Source organism: Rhinoderma darwinii, chromosome 4, assembly GCF_050947455.1.
Source record: "Rhinoderma darwinii isolate aRhiDar2 chromosome 4, aRhiDar2.hap1, whole genome shotgun sequence".
In the NCBI taxonomy this organism is placed as follows: domain Eukaryota; kingdom Metazoa; phylum Chordata; class Amphibia; order Anura; family Rhinodermatidae; genus Rhinoderma; species Rhinoderma darwinii.
Genome location: NC_134690.1, coordinates 52,783,878 through 52,807,150, shown reverse-complemented (window position 1 = coordinate 52,807,150; position 23,273 = coordinate 52,783,878).

Genomic DNA, 23,273 nt, shown 5'->3' with positions numbered 1-23,273 from the left:
CCAGGTTACGGTCCTTACCGACCACAAGAATCTGGTTTTCCTAGAATCTGCCCGGAGGCTAAACCCGAGACAAGCTCGATGGGCGTTATTTTTTACCAGATTCAACTTTTTGATCACCTATAGGGCTGGGTCTAAAAATATTAAGGCTGATGCACTGTCGCATAGCTTCATGGCCAGCCCTCCTTTGGAGGAAGATCCTGCTTGTGTTTTGCCTCCAGGTATAATCATTTCCTCTATTGATTCTGATTTAGTCTCTGAAATTGCGGCTGATCAAGGTTCAGCTCCCGGGAACCTTCCTGAGAACAAGCTGTTTGTTCCCCTGCAATTCCGGCTAAGGGTACTTAGGGAAAATCATGACTCTGCACTATCTGGCCATCCAGGTATCCTGGGTACCAAGCACCTCATTGCCAGAAACTATTGGTGGGTGGCCTGGTTTGCTCAAAGACGTTAAGGCCTACATCGCTGCTTGTGAAGTTTGTGCTAGGTCCAAGACTCCCAGGTCCCGACCAGCGGGCTTACTATGTTCTTTGCCCGTTCCCCAGAGACCTTGGACCCATATCTCCATGGATTTCATCACGGATTTGCCTCCATCTCAAGGCAAGTCGGTGGTGTGGGTTGTAGTAGACCGCTTCAGTAAGATGTGCCACTTTGTGCCCCTCAAGAAACTACCCAATGCTAAGACGTTGGCTACCTTGTTTGTCAAACACATCCTGCTTCTCCATGGGGTCCCTGTCAGTATTGTTTCTGACAGAGGGGTACAATTTGTTTCATTGTTTTGGAGAGCCTTCTGTAAAAAGTTGGAGATTGATCTGTCCTTCTCCTCTGCCTTCCATCCTGAAACTAATGGCCAAACTGAGAGGACTAATCAGTCTCTAGAACAATATTTAAGGTGTTTTATCTCTGACTGTCAATATGATTGGGTCTCATTCATTCCCCTTGCCGAATTTTCCCTTAATAACCGGGTCAGTAACTCGTCAGGGGTCTCCCCCTTTTTCTGTAATTTTGGGTTTAATCCACGGTTCTCCTCCGTTTCACCTGGTAGTTCCAACAATCCCGAGGTAGATGTCGTTCATCGGGAACTGTGCACAGTCTGGGCCCAGGTTCAGAAGAACCTAGAGGAGTCCCAGAGCATACAAAAGACACAGGCAGATAGAAGACGTTCTGCTAACCCCTTGTTTGTGGTCGGGGATCTGGTGTGGCTATCGTCAAAGAACTTGCGCCTTAAAGTCCCGTCCAAGAAGTTTGCTCCCCGGTTTATAGGGCCGTACAAGGTCATTGAAGGCCTCAATCCTGTCTCCTTCCGACTGGATTTGCCCCCATCTTTTCGAGTACACAACGTGTTTCATGCCTCCCTCCTTAAACGCTGCTCCCCGTCCTTGGCTCCCTCGAGGATACCTCCGGTCCCTGTTCTCACCCCTGAGGGGGTAGAATTTGAGGTGGCCAAGATTGTGGACAGCAGGATGGTCCAAGGCTCCCTCCAGTACCTGGTCCATTGGAGGGGATACGGGCCTGAGGAGAGGACTTGGGTACCCGCCCGGGATGTTCACGCTGGGGTATTGATCAGGAGGTTCCACCTTCGTTTCCCCAATAAACCAGGTCCACCTAGAAAGGGTCCGGTGGCCCCTCATAAAAGGGGGGGGGGAGTACTGTAAAGGATCTGCCAGACACAACTTCTGTGTCGACGCCCACAGGTAATCAGTCTGCACCTGCTTCTATGTCTGTGAGACTGACTCCATCTTCCACCACCCAGGATGGCAGGCTTAGGAGTGGGAGAGCCTATCACAGCCTGGCCAGACGGAGCTAGCTCCCGCCCTCTGTCTATTTATACCTGCCTTTCCTGTTCCTCCTTTGCTTGTGATTCTTCTCTGTTGGTTTCCTGGCCCTGCTGCAGCTATAACCTAACCCGGTAGCCATCTAGACTACCGATCTCTAAACCAGCTATATAATCACAGACATCGTGAATAGACTAGTCACTTGTACCTAACCTGATGAAGGGGCCGGTACAGCCTTGAAACACATTGTTGTTGTTATTCTACAAAAATAAAAGCAATTTTCAGTACGGCTGTAACACAAGTCAAGGGCACACAGAAGCAAAAGAGAAGTAGGGGCAGTTACCCACGGAAAACCGTGAGCAACAGACAGTGATGAACGAGCCGAATCAAACCAGGTGACAACGTAGTAGCAACACAGAGCAGTAGAATAGTCAGGCAAGCCAGGGTCAACAAGTACAGCGGTCAATCAGGTAAATAGCAGGAATAGCAGAGCCAGGAAAAGAGAGAATCACAGGCAAGGAACATGCTGCAAGTGAGGGTATAAATAGACCAAGGGTAGGAGCTAGAACCGTCAGGCCAGGCTGTGATAGGTTCTCCCTCTCCTCAGCCTGCAAGCCTGAGTGGTAACAGATCGCTTCACTCTAGCAGACTTTGAAGCTGATGAAGGCTGATTAACCCCGGGCGTCGACACAGAACCTGTGTCAGGCAAACCCTTAACAGTACCCCCCCTTTTATGAGGGGCCACTGGACCCTTCCTAGGTGGGCCTGTTGGGGAACCGAAGATGGAACTTCCTGAGCAATATACCGGCGTGAACATCCCGGGCGGGTACCCAAGTCCTCTCCTCAGGTCCGTATCCTCTCCAATGGACCAGGTACTGGAGGGAGCCTTGGACCATCCTGCTGTCCACAATCTTGGCTACATCGAATTCTACCCCATCAGGAGTGAGAACTGGGACCAGAGGTTTCCTCGATGTAGCCAAGGACCGGGAGCAGCTTTTCAAGAGAGAGGCATGGAACACGTTGTGTATCTGAAAAGACGGGGGTAACTCCAGCCGGAAGGAGACAGGGTTGAGGTCCTCAATGATTTTGTACGGCCCTATATACCGGGGAGCAAATTTCTTGGACGAAACTTTAAGGCGCAAATTTTTAGAAGATAGCCACACCAGATCCCCGACCACAAATAGGGGGTTAGTTGAACGTCTTTTACCTGCCTGAGTCTTTCGGATGCTCTGGGACGTCTCAAGGTTCTTCTGAACCTGGGCCCAGACTGTGCACAGTTCCCGATGAACGACATCTACCTCGGGATTGTTGGAACCACCAGGTGTAATGGAGGAGAACCGTGGATTAAACCCAAAATTGCAGAAGAAGGGGGAGACCTCCGACGAGCTACTGACCCGGTTATTAAGGGAAAATTCAGCGAGGGGAATGAAGGAGACCCAATCATTTTCACAGTCTGAGATAAAACACCTTAAGTGTTGTTCTAGAGAATGATTAGTCCTCTCAGTTTGGCCATTAGTTTCTGGATGGAACGCCGAGGATAAGGACAGATCAATCTCCAGCTTCTTACAGAAAGCTTTCCAAACAATGAAACAAATTGTAACCCTCTGTCAGAAACAATATTGACCGGAACCCCATGGAGACGCAGGATGTGTTTGACAAACAAGGTAGCTAACGTCTTGGCATTGGGTAGTTTCTTGAGGAGTACAAAGTGGCACATCATACTGAAGCGGTCTACTACAACCCACACCACCGATTTGCCATGGGATGGAGGCAGATCGGTGATAAAATCCATGGAGATATGGGTCCAAGGTCTCTGGGGAATGGGCAAAGAACATAGTAAGCCCGCAGGTCGGGACCTGGGAGTCTTGGACCTAGCACAAATTTCACAAGCGGCGACGTAGGCCTTAACGTCTTTAACCCCTTTCCGACATTCGCTGTATATATACGGCGCACGCCGGGTGGGGGAATATGGAGCGGGCTCTTGGGCTGAGTCCGCTCCATAGAGCGAGTGTGTCGGCTGTGTGTTACAGCCGACACTTCCAGGTTACGAGAACCCGTTAAATGCCGCGTTCAATAGAGATCGCAGCATTTAAAATACTAAAAAAACTGTAACGTCTCAACGGCCCCCCCGCAGCAAGATCGGGGGGAGCCGTTGGTTCACACGGCTGCCTGGGGGTCTGACGAAGTCCCCCAGGTCCGCCATCTTGGTACTCCTATGAAGCTCTGCCTCCGGCAGGGCTTCATAGGAGACTGTCAGAATCACGATATACTGCAATACATTAGTATTGCAGTATATCGTGCAAGCGATCTAACGATCGCTGGTTGAAGTCCCCTAGGGGGACTAATAAAAAAATGTAAAAATGAGTTAAATAAAGTTGTTTTTTTTGTGTAAAAAAAATAAAATATTAAAAGTTCAAAAAACTCCCCTTTTACCATTTTCTGCCTAGAGCATAGTAAAAAATTAAATAAATAAACATAATTGGTATTGCCGCTTCCGTAAAAGTCTGAACTATCATAATATATCATTATTTAACCCGCACGGTGAACTCCGTTAAAAAAAAAAAATTGTAAACGCCAGAATCTCTATTTTTTGTTCACCTAATCTCCCACAAAAAATGAAATAAAAAGTGATCAAACCGTCACATTTACACCAAAATAGTAGTATTAAAAACTACAGCTTATGCCTCAAAAAATAAGCCCTCATACCACTTAATCGACGGAAAAATAAAGACGTTACAGCTCTCGGAATTTGGCGAAACAAAATAAATTTTCTTTTTTACACTTAGGTTTTTACTTGTAAAAGTAGTAAAATATAGAAAAACCTACACATATTTGGTATCAGCGTAATCGTATTGACCCATAGAATAAAATGAATATGTTGTTTTAATTGTACAGTGAATTCCGTAAAAATGGCGCGCAAAAAAACATGGCGGAATCGCTGTTTTTTTTCATTTTCTACCCCACAAATAATTTTTTCCCCCTTTCCTAGTACATTATATGGCAAAATAAATGGTGCTACGAAAAACTACAACTTGTCCCGCAAAAACCAAGCCCTCATAGTACTATATGGACAGAAAAATAAAGGCGTTATGGCCTTTGGAAGGTGGGGAGGGAAAAACGAAAATGAAAATCTGAAAAAGGGCTGCGGCGTGAAAGGGTTAAGCAACCCAGGCCACCAATAGGTTCTGGAAATGAGGTGCTTGGTACCCAGGATGCCTGGATGGCCAGATAGTGCAGAGTCATGATTCTCCCTGAGCAACCTTAGCTGGAATTGCAGGGGAACAAACAGCTTGTCCTCAGGAAGGTTCTCGGGAGCAGAACCTTGATCAGCCGCAATTTCGGAGGCTAAGTCTGAATCCACAGCGAATATGATTATACCTGGGGGAAAAATACAAGCGGGATCCTCCTCAGGAGGAGGGCTGGCCATGAAGCTACGCGACAGAGCATCAGCTTTGACATTTTTTGACCCAGCCCTTAAGGTAATCACAAAGTTGAATCTCATAAAAAACAACGCCCATCAAGCTTGTCTCGGGTTTAGCCTCCGGGCAGATTCTAGGAACACCAGATTCTTGTGGTCAGTAAGAACCATTACCTGGTGCCTAGCCCCCTCCAGGAAGTGGCACCACTCTTCAAATGCCCATTTAATGGCTAAGAGTTCGCGTTTGCCAACGTCATAGTTCCTCTCAGTGGAGGAGAACTTCCTGGAGAAGTAGGCACAGGGACGGAGATGGGTTAGAGACCTAGTACCCTGGGACAAGACAGCACCCATTCCTACCTCGGAGGCGTCAACCTCCACGATGAATGGCTCCATTTGATTAGGCTGAATCAGCACTGGGGCAGAGGCAAAGTACCTCTTAAGGATCTCAAAAGCCTGGACCGCCTCCGGAGGCAAGTGGAGGAGATCAGCACCTTTAAGAGTGAGATCCGTAAGAGGCTTAGCGATGACCGAGAAGTTAGCAATAAACCTCCTGTAATAATTAGCAATCCCCAGGAAACACTGTAAGGCCTTCAGGGAGGTAGGACGGACCCATTCTGCCACAGCCTGAACCTTGGCAGGGTCCATGCAGAATTCGTTAGGAGTGAGGATTTGACCCAAAAATGGTATCTCCTGCACCCCAAACACACATTTTTCGTTTCTTGCAAAGAGTTTATTTTTCCGAAGGACCTGGAGCACCTTCCTGACATGCTCAATGTGGGAGGACCAGTCCTTGGAAAACACAAGTATATCATCAAGGTACACTACAAGAAATACCCCCAGATAGTCTCTTAAAATCTCATTTATGAAATTCTGGAAGACCGCGGGAGCATTACACAACCCAAAGGGCATGACGAGATATTCTAAATGACCTTCGGGTGTATTAAACGCAGTCTTCCACTCATCCCCCTCTCTGATCCGGATAAGGTTATAAGCCTCCCGAAGATCGAACTTAGAGAACCATTGGGCCCCTGAACCTGATTGAAGAGATCAGGACTCAAAGGAAGGGGATACTGGTTCATTACAGTGATCTTATTTAAACTTCGGTAATCGACGCACTACCTAAGACCACCATCCTTCTTCCCCACGAAGAAGAAGCCAGCACCTACCGGAGAAATAGAGGGGCGAATGTAACCCTTGGCCAGGCTTTCCTGGATATATTCTCTCATGGCTTCACAGTCAGGACAAGAGAGATTAAATATCCTTCCTTTAGGGAACTTAGCTCCTGGTACCAAAGTCGATTGCGCAATCGTACTCTCTATGAGGAGGTAACTCTTCGGAGGCCTTTTTAGAAAAGACATCCGCAAAGTCCTGAATAAACTCAGGTAGAGTGATCACCTCCTCAGCGAGAGAAACCAAATTAATAGAAAGACATGACGTCATGCATTCATTACCCCATTTAGTAAGATCACCAGTATTCCAGTTAAAAGTGGGATTATGCGTCTGCAACCAAGGGAGGCCTAAAATCAAATCGGACGATAACCCCTGCATCACTAACACAGAACACTGCTCCAAATGAATGGAGCCAACAATGAGTTTAAAAACAGGGTATGCTGCATAAAGTAACCATTAGCAAGCGGAGTGGAGTCAATACCCACTACCGGGACAGGTTTAAGCAAATCAATTAGTGGCATAGCTAGAGACATGGTAAAATCTACAGACATAATATTAGCAGCAGACCCTGAATCCACGAAGGCACTGCCGGTGGCAGACCTTCCATCAAAAGAGACCTGAAAGGGAAGCAAGATTTTATTAGGCTTCATGTTAACGGGAAATACCTGTGCACCCAAGCGACCTCCCCGATGGTCACTTAGGCGCGGAAGTTTTCCGGCTGCTTATTCTTGCACCTGGGACAGGAATTCAATTGATGCTTGTCATCCCCACAGTAGAAGCAGAGACCATTCTTCCTGCGGAAATCTCTACGTTGTTGGGAGACACGGAGGCCCCGAGTTGCATCTGTTCATCCGTTCTCCGTGGAAGAACGAAGCAGCAGAACCTCTGGAGCCATCATAGGGAAGCCAGGGGTGAAGGCACCAGAACGTTCAAGTCGTCGTTCCCTGAGACGTCAGTCAAGACGTACCGCTAAAGCCATAGCCTTATCTAGAGAGTCAGAGGTGGGATAGCTAACTAACTGGTCTTTAAGGGCATTCGACAGACCCAATCTAAACTGGCACCTCAAGGCAGGGTCATTCAACTGAGAAGCTGTTCCTGACTTCCTAAAGTCAGAACAGTACTGCTCAACGGGTCTCTTACCCTGACGTAAGGTCACCAGCTGACCCTCGGCAAAGGCAGTCTTGTCAGTCTCATCATAGATGTGCCCGAGAGCAGAAAAAAAAAGGTCAACAGAAGAAAGTTCAGGGGCGTCAGGGTCCAAGGAGAAGGCCCATTCCCGGGGGCCGTCCTGGAGCAGGGACCTAATTATACCCACTCGCTGGCTCTCAGAACCTGAGGAGTGGGGTCTTAATCGGAAATAGAGTCTACAACTCTCCCAAAAAGAGAAAAAAGTCCTCCTGTCCCCTGAGAATCGGTCTGGCAACTTGAGGTGGGGTTCAAGAGGTGAGGTGAAGGGTACTACCTGGGTAGTATCACGCTGGTTGAACCTCTGAGCTAGGTCTTGGACCTGTAGAGAGAGACCCTGCATTTGCTGAGCCAGGGCCTCATGGGGATCCATAGTAGAGTCAGGGACCAGGGTAAGAAACGGTATAGGGCCTGTGATTATATAATGAATCGGGGTAGGGAGACGACAGGTGAGCCCTAATCTACCCGCAACTAAGTCCCTGCCTACTTGCACCACCCGTCCTAAGTGACAGCGTACAACTGGGCGACGGTCCCTACGCTCAGTAAGTGCAAGACAGACAACACTAGACAAGGGCACACAGAAGCAAAGGGGAAGTAGGGGCAGTTGCCCACAGAAAACCGTGAGCAACAGGTAGTGGTGAACGAGCCGAATCAAACTAGGAGAGTACGTAGTAGCAAAACAGAGCAGGAGAATAGTCAGGCAAGCCAGGGTCAAAAGGTACAGCGGTCAATCAGGTAAATAGCAGGAATAGCAGAGCCAGGAAACCAGAGAATCACAGGCAAGGAACATGCTGCGAGTGAGGGTATAAATAGACCAAGGGCGGGAGCTAGAACCGTCAGGCCAGGCTGTGATAGGTTCTCCCTCTCCTCAGCCTGCAAGCCTGAGTGGTAACAGATCACGTCACTCTAGCAGACCTTGGAGCTGATGAAGTCTGATTAACCCCAGGCGTCGACACAGAACCTTTGTCAGGCAAACCCATAACAAAAGATCAGTACATATATAAAGTGTCAGAACCAAGCTTAGCACATAAATACAGTGCCAGAACAAAGCTCAGTACATATATACTGCACCAGAACAAAGCTCAGTACATATATACAGCTCCAGAAAAAAAGATCAGTACATATATACAGTGCCAGAACCAAGCTTAGTACATAAATACAACACCAGCACAAATACAGCTCAATTAATTGCAACCCCTGTAGTATAGGTTTGCACTAAATTGTGTACAGTTCCCAGCGTGACCGAAACAATGATAAAGATATGCTGGGAGTGGCTGTTTCACACAAAAAAAATCATACAATCCATCAGCTCGCAGCAGATCATACAGTGACTACAGTAGATTAGAGGCAGAATAAACATTTACATTAAGTGACTCACCAGTGACGATCTCAGATTCTAGTTGTTCTTTTTCTCCATCTGTTCAAGACCTCTATGATGACTTCTCCCGGCCACAGCCCATTTCTGCAGTTTGCAAATCAGACGTCTCCAGCTTCTCACTGTTCAAACATTTCTGCAGCTATAAACAAAGATAAAGTTATCATGGTGCCAGACACTGCACACCTAAATATAATAGCACCATACACTGCACCTCTAATTATAATAGCACCATACACTGTCCCTGATTATAATAGCACCATACACTGCACCTCTAATTATAATAGCACTATACACTGTGTCCCACACACACACACACACCGTACCCCCTGTAGATAGTGCCCACCATAGAGCCTCCTGTAGAGAGTGCCCTACATAGATCCCCCTAGAGATAGTGACCCCGTAGAGCCCCTGTAGATAGTACCCCACATATAGCCACCCCTTTATATAGTGCCCATATATAGCCCCCCCCTGTAGTGTCCCAGATATAGCCACCACTGTAGATATTGCCCCACATATAGCTCCCTCTGAAAATAGTGCCCCACATGTAGCCCCCCTGTAGATAGTGCTCCACATATAGCCCACCCTTGCATATAGTGTCCAACATATAGCCCATCCCTGTAGATAGTGCCCTACATATATCTCCCCTTATAAATAGCGCTCCACATATAGCCCACCCCTGTATATAGTGCCTCACATATATCTCCCCCTATAGTGCTCAACATATAGCCCACCCCTCTATATAGATAGCCCCCCTGTAGATAGAGCTGAACTCTGTATATAGCCCCCCCCTGTAGATAGTGCTGACCTCTGTAGATAAAGCGCCCCCCCTGTAGATAATATCACTCACATTTTTATTAGGATTAAAAAAAACAACTTTGCACACTCCCGCTCCCGCACCGTCCGGTGGCAATGTAGACCTGCTCTCTTCTGAGCAGGTCTGCTGGAGTTACGTCCTCGCTCCGCTTGCGTCATTGAAAGGCACTGATTGACAGGGCAAGTCATTCTGCTCTGCCAATCAGCGGCTTTTATAGATGCAAGCGGCGTGATGCCAGCATTGCGCCGCTTGCATCTATTAAAGGCAGAGATTGGCAGGGCACTTTGACTTGCCCTGTCAATCAGCGCCTTTCAACTATGCAAACAGCGCAAAGAAGTAACCATATCGCTTGAGTCGTTGAAAGGCGCTGAATGGCCGGGCACAGAACGTACCTGTCCATTCATGTCCTACAGTGCAGGAGGGGGTGGCGGCGGCGGCTGTTTTCATTGGCGCCGCCACCCCCCTCATAGAGGCAGTAGGGCGCCGTCATGGACGGTGTAGTCCTGACAATCACCCCACCTTCCCCCTTAGTTGCACCCGGGGTACATGCCCCACCTGCCCCCCACTACCTAAACCCCTGCATGTACCTGCAAAAAGTACCACAAAAAACAAGCCTACATATTGCTAAATTGACGGAAAAATTTAAAAGTGACAATGCAAAAACAAATAATTTCAGTTCAAATGTGTTTTTATTGTGCAAAAGTCGTAAAACATAAAAAAAACCTATACATATGTGGTATCACAGTAATCGTACCGACCCATAGAATAAAGTTAACATGTTATTTACGCCGCACGGTAAACAGCATAGAACAATGGCGGAATTGCTGTTTTTTTATATTCCCCCCCAATAAAGGTTAATCAAAAAATTATATGTACCCGAAATGGTGCCATTAAAAAATACAACCAATTCAACAAAAAAAAAAGTCCTCGGCTATGTCGATGCAAAAATAAAAAAGTTAGAGCTCTTTAAATGCGACGATGGAAAAATGGAAAAAAATAGCTTGGAAATTAAGGCCTAAAATAGACTGGTCACTAAGGAGTTAAAGGCCAAAATAACTGTTTCCTAAAAGGATAAAGGACTTGAGATGAGCAAACCTATAAGACACATATCAAATTAGGTACAAATCTGCCAAAAGCTTAAAATTCATCAAAATGTGAAAGTTTTGGTGTTCGCAGCGCAACAATTGTCAAAATGGTGGCCACCGGTGAGCGCTCTCCGCCAATTTGCCAATTATATAAAAAAAAGAGGGGAGAAGAGGATTATTTAAAAAAAACAAAAAACTAAACATACTCACCACCTTCCCTGGTCTCCTGACGTGTCCCTGCCGGAAAGTGAGATGACGTAGCTGTGATCGCTGCAGCCAATCCCAGGCCGCAGTGATCACATGGGACAGCTACGTCATCTCACCTGCCGGTAGCGACGTGTCGCTACTGTAGTACAGCATATGTGTTGAGTGTGTTTGTTTTTATTTTTGTGAAATCGCATGTACCCTGATTGCCTTGTTTGACCCTCTGATGTCTTCAAGGACTGTAACCAACTTAGATTCAGTCCTAGAAGACGTTAAATAGTCTGATAGGCCTATCGGGGGACTTGCGATTCGCAAAACGAATTTGGACCGAAACGAACGGCCGATTTAAAAAAAAATTCGCTCATCACTATTAAGGACTCTGCACTGCAAGGCAGCAATGCTAACCAATCTGCACTGTGATATTGTAAATGCTTATTATTAACACTATAGCAGGAGATGTCACTTCTGGTCATATTTGTGACATCATCAGATAAAGTACAGGAGGCCATTGTTACCTCACTGCATGATGTCATAATGACTGTGACTCTATAAGAACTGGGGTTTAGGAGGGGCGACTGCTCAGTCCAGGATATGAAGATAAGCAGACACAAGATACTTCACCATGAGGATCTCACAGAGAATAGCGGAAGCTTCTGATGTTTGTGAAGTCACCAGTTGGAATCCGGAACACTGGAAGAGGAGAACTTCATGCACGAGCCGCATGGCAGGGGAAGAACAACAGGAAAACCGGGGGCTTTGGCTTATATACACGGTGATAGGAGGTTCAGTCATTTACTTTCAGGTTTTGGGACCAAGAAGAAAAACAGTAATGTGGAGGAAAATCTGCCGCCATGATGCCAGCAATCTCCAAACATTGAAGGTATGTGCATAATATATATGTTCATTTAATCTGAAAATGTGGGATATTTGAGAATTTGGGGGTTTGTTATACATTATGGCCCATATTTACTGAGCAGTTTATGTCAGTTTATTTTGTAAGCTTAAGCAAATAAAGTTGCAAACGGTGACATGCAACAAATTTGGTGTAAAATGTATCTTTTCTCGTCACTTGACAAATTTAAAAAGTGACTAAAAAGTAGGCGTGGTCTCCAAGGAGACGAAGATGAGAACTGTGAGATTGATCAAAATCGTATGTAACGTGACAATTCTACTTATAATTCTATATTTGGTGCCTTCCGATGTCATAATACACTGATTATACAGGTCAAGGTAAATACATGGAATGTATTATGACTTTAGCAAGACCCATGTTTGATGTCCTCCTATAACTCCTCCGTGTCACACATGCTAAGATTCCTTACACGTGATCCCATAGCCACTCATGGTTGTGTCCTCCTAGACCCTGGACCTTGTTTGGTCTGCATAGAGGCTGAACAGTTCTCAGTGGTCCATGACTATTTTTTGGTGGGATAACAGGGAACGATGGTTTCCCATAATTCAAGCAGAAGACACCTGCTATATGCTATGTTCACCAGTGAGGCAAATCCAAGATGGGAAGGAGGTAATTGCATGTTACATGTGGCCATTAGGAGGAGAAAAACTCAAAGAGGGAGGACATCAATTGTGAGTCTAAGTTGATTGTGTAAAAAATGGCTTTCAGACCAAAGGCCTAATCCCTGCCCTCCTGGAGTCGGCCATTTGCTTTACACCACATCAGGGACCTGGTATAATGGAACTGGCCTTCTCCTGTGACATAGGAGGGCAGTGTTTTCTTTCTCTTTCACCAGCAGAGATGACCATAGCCGAGCTGTGATCTCCGGAATCCGATCAGTGGAGGAGCGACCTGCATGATACCAGGACGTCGTGGAAAACATCTGGGATTGGACACCTTCTTATAACTTACTATTCCATATAATGTCGTAGCTATCAGTAAGATGTTAGTTAGTTGCATTACAAGCTCTGATCCTGGGTTCTCGGACTGATCGCCTTTTCTCGGGGTCAACAAGGAATTTTCCCCTGTGGCACAAATTGGCTAAACGTGCGCAGGGTTTTTGCCTTCTTCTGGATCAATAGCTTTAGTTAGGAATTTTATTTAAATAAATTGTGTTTAAAAATGAAAGCTCTGTCTCCTCGTCATTTCTCAATATTATATAGCAGTCAGGTATTAGTATATATTATGGGAGGTTATTATGGTTATTTTGCTGCTGATAATCCAATATGGTTGATTCCATGAAGCATTGGATAATATACACATACAGAAGAGAAATACATCATATGAGCCATATAAATGCTACTACTATAAAGGAACACTAAGGATCGATGGCACGCGATGCGTATTACGTGCGTTTTTGGAGAGTGGATATGCGTGCAGCACCTCTGCAGAGTAATACAGTACCAGCATATTCAATGAGATTCCAGGAAATCTCATGTACACGGTGAGGTATTTTTCGGGACTGAAATTGACCTGTGGTGTATTGTTTAGAATCCGCAGCATGTCATTTTATCTTGCGTTTCCGCTTGCAAATTCTATTTGTCTAGTGCAGAGGAAAATCCCACCAAAATTTCTCAGCATGAAAAGGCACCGAAAAACTAATCAAATGGGAGAAAACGCACCGAAAAATGCATCACCTTCAGGTGTGTTTTTTTCCAGAGGTTTTGCTGTGTGTTTTCCACAGTAAAATACACAACATGTGCATGTAGCCTAACGGTAAAAAATACATAAAAATCAAAACAATCCATGTGGTCCTGTTTTGCCTGAGAAATTCTTCTGTGTGGGTCCTAGATCAGCCATTTTCCCCCATCCCTTACTAAGCCACACCCCTCAGCCGTCGGCCAGCGAAAATGGAAGAGATTGGAAGGAACATGAAGAGGTTGTCGATGTTGCTGAGAACCCCAGCGATCAGATGTAATCTATGAAAGGCTTTATTTCGCTGCAGTGCCACCACAGGGTTAAAGGGTAACTAAACGTTTTAAAAATTTCTGACATGTCATAGTGACATGTCAGAAGTTTTGATTGGTGGGGGTTCGAGCACTGAGACCCCCACCAATCGCTAGAACGAAGGCGCAGAAGCCCTCGTGTGAGCGCTCAGCTGCTTCGTGTCTGTTCGGCTTTTTCCGGAAAGCCGATGTATCGGAGTACGGGCTCATAGACTTTTTATTGAGTCCGTACACTGATACATTTATTTCTGGAAAAAGCCGAACAGACATGAAGCGTCTGAGCTCTCACACAAGCGCTTCAGCTGCTTTGTTCTAGCGATTGGAGGGGGTCTCAGTGCTTGGACCCCCAGCAATCAAAACTTCTGACATGTCACTATGACATGTCAGAAGTTTGTGAAACGTTTAAGTTACCCTTTAAGGCAATGACTTACACACTTCAAAACTATGGGCTTTCGGTATAATGCGAGAACGTGCCGATCCTCCAAATTCTAGTTATTTCATTTTCTCACCATTTTCACAGTCATACAAAATCTGAGCAGCATTTTGATATTTGTCACTATTAAATTTGCTGGTCATTAAAGGGCCATACCCTAGTAGATAACTGCTACAATGGCAAATATGTTCCTTATAGAAAATCACTCCCACTTTTGCAGATGTCGTTAGTGCATTGTTGCATTTGTATTTTCTCATAAACCTACCGTTAAATCAGGTGCGATCGAATAAAAATATAAAGCAAGTCCTAAACCTGTAACATCTAATAAAACACTTTTTAATAAATGGGAACGGACTGTTTTAGCAACATGACCAATACTTCTTTATTATTTTAAAGAAAAGCCCTCAATGGCTCAACAGCGGGAATCATCCCACGATAAATAGGAGAGGCAGGAAAGTGAGAGGTGTACACTCCCCTGGCGCTATTGTGCTGGGGGACACGACAACCTGGTAGTCAAAAAGATGTCTATATAGTCCAAGTGCTGGTTCGGGGGACTACTAGCCACTAGTGTTCCAGGCAGAGAATAATCAGTATCGAATGCTGAGATGCACTAGGATATTTTGAGTGCAAGACGGTGAAAAATTACCCTTTACGAAGGCGCTGTTTCCTTTGCGATATTAAGGATGATCCTCTGGAGTCATGCAAATGTTAACCTTTTATTAATATCGTAACATGCAACATGTTTCAGAGCCGAACCGGCTCCTTCATCGACATTTGACCTATACTTATGTCATAGACGGGAAGCGGGAGTATGGAGCAGGCTCACGGCTCCATCATCTAAGCTGTTAGAAAGAGAGAGGCGGCCCCCTCTGACAGTCCATCGGGTGCAGATCGTCATCATGGCAGCATGGGGGCCAAATGAAGGCCTCCAGGTCTGCCATCTTTGTATTAATATTAAGCTCTGCCTGCAACAGCGTTTAATAAAATCCTATGAAAATCACGTTTTACTGCAATACGTTGCTATTATTGCACTATATCATGCAAACGATCCACAAATCATCTCCCACAAAAAAAATGGAATAAAAAGTGATCAAAAGGGGGCGTGGCCAGGCACTGATGTGAGCGGTCGCACGGAACTTCGGCTCTGACCAGAGACCCCTATTATTTATCCTGTGGAGGAATTACTGTTGCCACCATTTCTTATAACTTGCGGAGGAAGGGTAAGAGACCCACGAGGAGCAAAATGGGTCCGTCAAAAGCAGCAGGAGCTGCGGAGAAGTTGAAGGAGTTTGCCCGGGGTGCGGTCCAAGATGGCGCCCGCGGCGAGTCCTCACAGCATGGAGCAGAGGGGCCGGCAAAAGTTTCTGGAGGGCAGTCGGAGTTACGCCCTGCGGCTGAGGTAACAGCACAGCCTGGCCTGACATTGCAGCAAGTATCGGAGACGCTGCTGGCGGCGATATTAGAGACCAAGACATCGGTCACAACAAAATAGAGGAGGTTAAGGTGGATGTGGGTCTCCTGAGGCAGGATTTGCACAACTTGAGGGACCGAGTCGCGCATGCTGAAACCAGGTTGTCGGACCTGGAGGACCGTACAGCTAATATACCCCACACACTTCGGGACCTCTCTGGCAAGGTGGATTCATGGCGCCAGAAAGCGGATGATTTGGAGAACAGGCTGAGGAGGAACAACCTTCGCATCATAGGCCTACCAGAACGAGCAGAAGGATCCCGCCCGGACGAGTTTACAGAGAAATGGCTGAAAGATATGTTTCCAGATACCGTGTTTTCGCAGGCTTTTGCAGTGGAAAGAGCGCACAGGGTTCCGGCGAGGCCGCCACCCCCTGGAGCGAACCCTCGACCATTCCTGGCGAGATTGTTAAATTGTAAGGACCGGGATCTGGTCCTGCAGGCAGCCAGACGCAAGGGGGCCATTAAAGTGGATAACGTCACGGTGTCGATTTTCCCCGATTTCTCTCCGGAACTACAACGTCAACGCGCATCGTTTGTGATGATTAAACGAAAGCTGCGAGACCGACAAATTCCATATTCTATGGCTTATCTGGCCCGCTTGAGAGTCGTCGATGGAGATCGAGCAGTATTTTTTGCCAACCCTGAGGAGGTGGATGAATGGTTGCTGAGGAATATGAGGTCGCCTAGAAGATGAAGGATTTCTTGGGGACTTAAGCGCGGGCATGGTGAATATGTATCCTGAACGGTCATTTGCTGTCTTGCATGTGGGGAGAGGTTATACATGGGGGAGACAATGTTTAAAGTTTCCTTTCATAATGCTTTATCTTCCTGTAATATGCCTATAAGGGGGTCCGGAGTTCAGAATGGTTCCAGAACATATATTACTCTTGTTACGATATGTGATTGTAGTAGGTTACCGAAGTGTTAATAGGGGATTCTGACCAACGGGTGGTTGTTCCTCTAATTCTGTGGCACAGTAAAGCACATTATAGGGGGGAATTTGTTGGAGTACGCAGCCTGATTTTTGATTCCACTGTGTATATTCCTTAGCGGTGGAAGCTACCCCTTTCATATATAGTATATAGCTCTTGAGTTCCTGTTGAGCTCCTGATGGCTAACTGGGTTTTTATGTGGTTCATGTTTTTGATCTCTGTTTTACACTATGTCAGACAACGAGTACCTTACATTTTGAGAGCTGCATATCAGGGAATGGCACTACCTAGGGAAAGGGGGAGGGGGAGAGGGAAGGGCTGTTATCGGTACATAGAGAGTGTTCTAAGTATGGCGTCACTTAAGTTCTTGTCCTGGAATGTGAGGGGCATGGGGACTCCTAGGAAACGGAATATGATTTTCTCTGTGCTCAAGAATGTGAACCCACATATAATTTGTCTTCAGGAGACGCATCTGACAGCAGACACAGTACAGTTTTTATGTAAGCCCTGGATTCAGTGGAGTAGACATTCTGTTAGAACTTCTGCCTCTAGAGGGGTATCTCTATTAATACATAGAACTCTTAGGTGGGAAGTGATGCATACCAGAATTGATCCTGAGGGGAGATACGTATTTGTGCATGCCAACATTAACTCCACACCTTATGTCGTAATGGGGATATATAACCCACCGCCAGGGTCTCTGGCACTACTTAGGGAGGCGGTTTCCTTTGCTTCCGCATATCAAGAAGCCAGAGTGATCCTCCTAGGAGACATGAACCTTATAATGGATCAGTCTATTGATCGGTTCCTGTTGAGGGGAGAGGGAGACGTAAGACAAGGGGTCTCCCCATTAGCCTCATTAATGGAGGAGATAGGGTGGGTAGATCTATGGAGAGTTAGTCATATGGGACTTCGTGAATTCACATGTCACACACCACAATTTGATGCGTTGTCTCGTATAGATTATATTTCTGGCACGTCCTCTGTATATAATTCTATGGAAAGCATTCAACATCTTCCCAGAGCAATTTCTGATCACAGTCCGATTCTTCTGCAAATGTCACTACCGGAGGTGGGTAGGAGGGGGGCCCTTAAAATTCACCCGTTTTGGCTCCAATTAATCAAACCAAACGATAGGATCCCAGATCAGCTAGATGTCTTTCTTGAAGCACATAGGCAGGAGCAGAATGGGAGACTACGATGGGATACGCTGAAAGCGTATTTGAGAGGCTGCCTGAAGTCATCAATATCATTTGTGAAGCGCTTCTCGGCCCAAAGGGAAAAGGATTTGGCGGGAAAGTGTGGAGAATTGGAGGCCGCGTTTGTGGGTGATCCCTCCCCACAAAACAGGGAGGCTTGGCTCTCGGTGGGGAGGGATTATCTTCTAGTACTGCAGGAGAAGGCGGAACGTAGAATCTTCTTCACTGGCCAATCCTTTTTTGAATTGGGTAACCAATCCGGCAAACTCTTGGCTCATGTGGTGAGACAGAATACCTTGTCTCCTCCAGTGTTGAACATTCGAAACGCTCAGAATGTTTTGGTCCATACATCACAGGAGATAGTGGCTCAATTTGCAGACTTCTATAGGGATTTATATACGTCTAGGGCTGGGCACTCAATGGAAGAGTTGGGGAAATATTTGGATGACATGCAGTTTCCACAGTTGACGGAGGAGGGTTGTGAGTTACTCGAGTCCCCCTTCACAGTAGAGGAGATTTCTGAGTGTATATTGGATATGACTAAAGGTAAGGCCTCGGGCCCGGATGGGATTCCTCTGGAAGTATATATTCAATACATTGAGGTTATGTCAGCCCAACTTCTTTCTCTATTTGAGGCATGCTTATTGGCGGGGGATCTGGCGGATTCTATGAAAGAAGCTACTATAGTAGTTATTCTAAAACCAGGCAAGAACCCAGAGGATAGTGGTTCTTACCGCCCCATATCACTGCTTAACAAAGACTATAAGATACTGACTAAATTAATGGCCAATAGACTAGCGCGGGTCATCAATGATGTCATACACTCAGATCAGACCGGTTTTATACCTGGGAAATCCACTTCGGATAGTATTCGTAGAGCTCAGGTGGTTACTCAGATGGGGTGGTGGGAGCAGCAGGATTGGGCGCTGGCATCCTTGGATGCTGCCAAGGCATTTGACTCTGTAGAGTGGACATACCTATGTGAGGTGCTCAGGAAATTTGGGTTTGGAACTACCTTTATCAAATGGATTACGATCATATATAAAGAGCCTCGAGCCTCGGTAGTGGTTAATGGGATTTTGTCCCCCTCCTTTTTGCTTCATAGGGGTATGAGACAGGGATGCCCATTGTCCCCCTTATTGTTCGCACTTGCCATAGAGCCCCTGGCTATAGGGATTCGAAGAGATATGGCCTTTCAGGGAATTCGGATCGGACCGCAAGAAGACCGCATAGGACTTTACGCTGACGATATGCTGCTGTTCCTGGCCAACTCGAATGCCTCATTACCTAGGGCTATGAGATTGATGGAGGTGTTTAGCAGTTTTTCGGGCCTGCATGTTAACTGGAGTAAGTCCTATCTCATGCCTCTCCATTCTAACAATTGTGGGTGGGGTCCACATTTTCAGGGTCTACAAGTGGTGCATAGTTTTAAATACCTGGGAGTTTGGATATCTAGGGATAGTTCACAGCTATACGATATTAATGTGTACCCTCTACTTTCATATTTGAAAGATAAGTTTGCAGTCTGGAAGTCACTCCCCTTATCAGTGGCAGGTAGAATTAACCTAATTAAAATGGTAGTGCTGCCTATATTGCTATATGTCTTGGAGCACGCGGACACAATGGTTCCTAAAAAGTTCTTTAATTTGGTCAACTCTATATTTACTCCATTTATATGGGGAAAGAATAGACATAAGCTCAAAATAGACACTCTGCAGAGGCCCAAACAGAGGGCGGGAGAGGCCCTACCGGATGTGTTTTTATACTATTTGGCAGGTCAGCTTAGATATATTAGGCTGTGGATGTTGGATGATCCATTGCCCAATGCCGAACATCATTTAGCACATTTTCTCAGAGTACCTAACTTATGGCCCGTTCTAGAACCACATGATTTTAGCCCTAAGCATACATTACCGTTGATTAAACTGGCGAAGCAGGTGTGGGCTCATGCAAAATCACTGCTGAAATTTAAAGATACGGTAGCGGAGTTGCCGTTGTGGTCCAACCATGGATTACCTCACTTTTTGGGATTTCAGGATCATGCATTCTGGGAGGGTTTAGAGGTGACACAAATGAAACATTTGAGTACTGGAGATGGACACGCGTTATCAGCAAGGGAGATACAAGATACATTCCAGGTGCCAGAGAGGGATACATTTAGATGTGTACAGCTGCACCACGCTCTCAGGGCCCAATTCAGACATGCTCAGACTTTGATATCTTCCCTACCCCTTATAGGGGTGCTTTGAACACAAGGCCCGCGGGGCCTGATATCAGTAGTTTACACGTTCCTGCTGTCTCAAAGGTTAGCACAGGCGGGATGTGCGGTGGAACTCAGATGGAAGGGGCTGATTCCGAACCTGACTGAGGAGGATTGGCTTGATGCAATGTCTTCACATCTTGCGGTTTCACCAGCGGCTAATAATAAAATGACGCAGCTTTATATTATCCATAGATGTTATATAACTCCTACCAGGCTATTGCATATGGGCAGATCTTCCTCGGCTAGTTGTAAAAGATGCCAGCATGGTCGGGCAGACTTTGACCATATGGTGTGGCACTGCCCGGTAATAGCTAAATTCTGGAGAGAGGTCACAGACTTTCTCTCATCAGTAACAGGTAAACGAGTCCCCTGTGAGCCTGGGTTATGTTTGTTGGGTCTGTTCCCACCAAACTCCTGGTCACACTATGAGGGTATATTTCTACGGGAGACCCTGTTCATGGCCAGGAAGGCTATTGCACTTCGTTGGATGGGAGATCTTCACCCAACAGTTCCACAATGGAAATCACTGCTCAACTTAGTAATACCTTACGCTAATCTAGTATACAAACATCGGGGTTGTCCGTATAAATTCCTGGAAGTGTGGGGTAGTTGGTGCTCATCGCCTCTTGCATCATTTAATGTGGGTGACCTCAGGTCCTCCCTAAACAGTCTTGGGGTTTAATTGAGTAAGCAGGGACGGGGTAGCGGGCCCCAACTGGGGGGGGGAGGTTCGATAGGGGGTTGGACGAGATCAGTCCTGGATTGTACAAGTATTTATAACAGGGTTGTATATATTTGCATTGCTTTTGTTCCTATAAATGTAATGGTTATACTCAGTAACATACCGGAAAAGGATGTACCACATCTTATTCTCACTGTGTAACGGAGATCGATGTTGTTGTTTGTATGGTTATGTTACATTGAAATAATGGGTTTCTTGCATGTCACCCAAAATGTTATGTTTATCATACCATGTGCAATGTGTATTTTCAATAAAATGAGTTTAAAAAAAAAAAGTGATCAAAAGATTTATGTACCCTACAATGGTTCCAATAAAAACTATAGCTCACTCCGCAAATATCAAGCCCTCACATTGTTAAATTGATGGAAAAAGAAAAAAGTTATGGCTCTCATAACATAGCAACACAAAAAAGCAGTTGGAGGGGATTGCCTCACTATACTGAACTGCTGCTTCAGACCTCAACACTAGCCAGGAGGCTTCACCTGCTTCCAGCGTGCAGCTTTCTAGTCCTGCATGTTAGGTGGTAAGTTTAACTGCCCCGTTTTCCCAACTGGGGGGTACCCGAAGAGGACCCTTGTTAACACGCCTGCTCGGCTTGGCATTCCTTACAGTGGGCAACCCCTGCCCTTTCCTGCCCACAGGAGTATCTTTTAATGCCTAGACCTGCTTGAGTGCCGCATCTAGTCTCTACGCAGGCCTTCATACGCTACACGGCTGCCTTGCCTTCTAGACACTGGGGTACCCTCCCACCGCTTAGATCATTGCTTCGCTCAGGCTCATCTTACTTCCACGTATTTGTTGAATCTTTGCTAGCAAATGTGATTGGAGCGTGGCCTTCCCATCCCCGGCTCCCTCAGACACATATACAAAGCAAGATGGTGAAAATTGGTCAGGCTAAACATGGAGACCCGCCTACTACTCCCAAACAAAAGAAATCCCAACCGGACATGGATAAATTCCTGAAAAGACGCTCACCCCAAAGATCTACATCTTCCACTAAACGGTCATTGCTGCCTAACGATCATCGTGACACTTCTGATGGTGAAAGTTACATGGAGGAAGAAGTGGCACCTGACCCACCTTCTATGATCTCCATTTCTACTAAAGGCTTGCAAAAGATTATCGAGAAAGCCCTACAACCTGTAATGCGAGAACTTGACGATATTAAGCAGGAAGTCCACCACATTTGAGTTAGAGTTGAGCTACTTGAAGAAACCCAAACTGCTCTTCTTACTCACGGAGATGCGACCTCCTCGGCACTTCAGGCTTGTCAAACTCATCTGAATTCTCTTCACCCCTATGTGGAAGATCAGGATAATAGGGGAGGCGCAATAATCTGTGGATAAGGGGAATGCCGGAAAACTTCCCTCCACATGAGACCATGTCCATGACTAAGAAAATCCTGGACTTTGTCCTCAGCCCTGATTCACCCCCAGACCTACAGATTGAAAGAGCTCATAGGGCTCTAGTCCAAAACCCAAAGAAGGTGAACCACCAAGGGATATTGTATGCAAGCTACTGTCTTTTCCTGTCAAAGAAGGGGTGCTCCGCAAGACACGCGATATACCTGACCTTATGTTTGAGGGTCATAAACTGACTTTTTCTCAGGATATTTCCCCGACCACACTATCCAAACGTAGGTCTCTTGGGATCAGCACGGATCGTCTCCGATCTCTAAAAATACCGTAGAAATGGCTCTTCCCTTTTGGACTATCCTATCATTTCCAAGGTCGGTTGTCCATTGTTCATTCAGCGGAAGACATAGAGAATGCTTGCCCTCCACTAGACCTCGACCATACCGCCATCCCCTTTTGGCAACCTTACACAGATGTAGCCTCTCTTCCCTCTCTGCCTAAGCCTGATGTCTGGCTGAATCCAAGACCCCGTCCAACTAAGAAGAGACCAGCAAATAATCCTCCATGACAGACTTGCGGCCCTGCTTAGGATTGTGTTTTATTTGCATCCATTCTATGTCTGTCTAGAGATATGTTTGTGTACGGGTTTAATGTCTTAACTTTTTCTCTTTAGGTGGTTTAAAATCTGTGCTTTAAAAATGTTTAGCTACAGTCTGCCTTGAATATTTGTTGTTTGGGTGCCGGGATGAGGGGTGCATATTCTTATTCACTCGTTCACTCTTCTCTCCGCCGCCACGCCTCTCTGTCAGTCAGTGCTTAACTGACTAATACCGCACTGTGGATCAGTGCAAATATCTTTACTACAGCATTTGAAAACAATTTACTTCTTATTGTTCTCTTTTCTGTGTATCTCATCTTTTCTTTCTTTCTCTCTTCATACTGGTGCATTTATG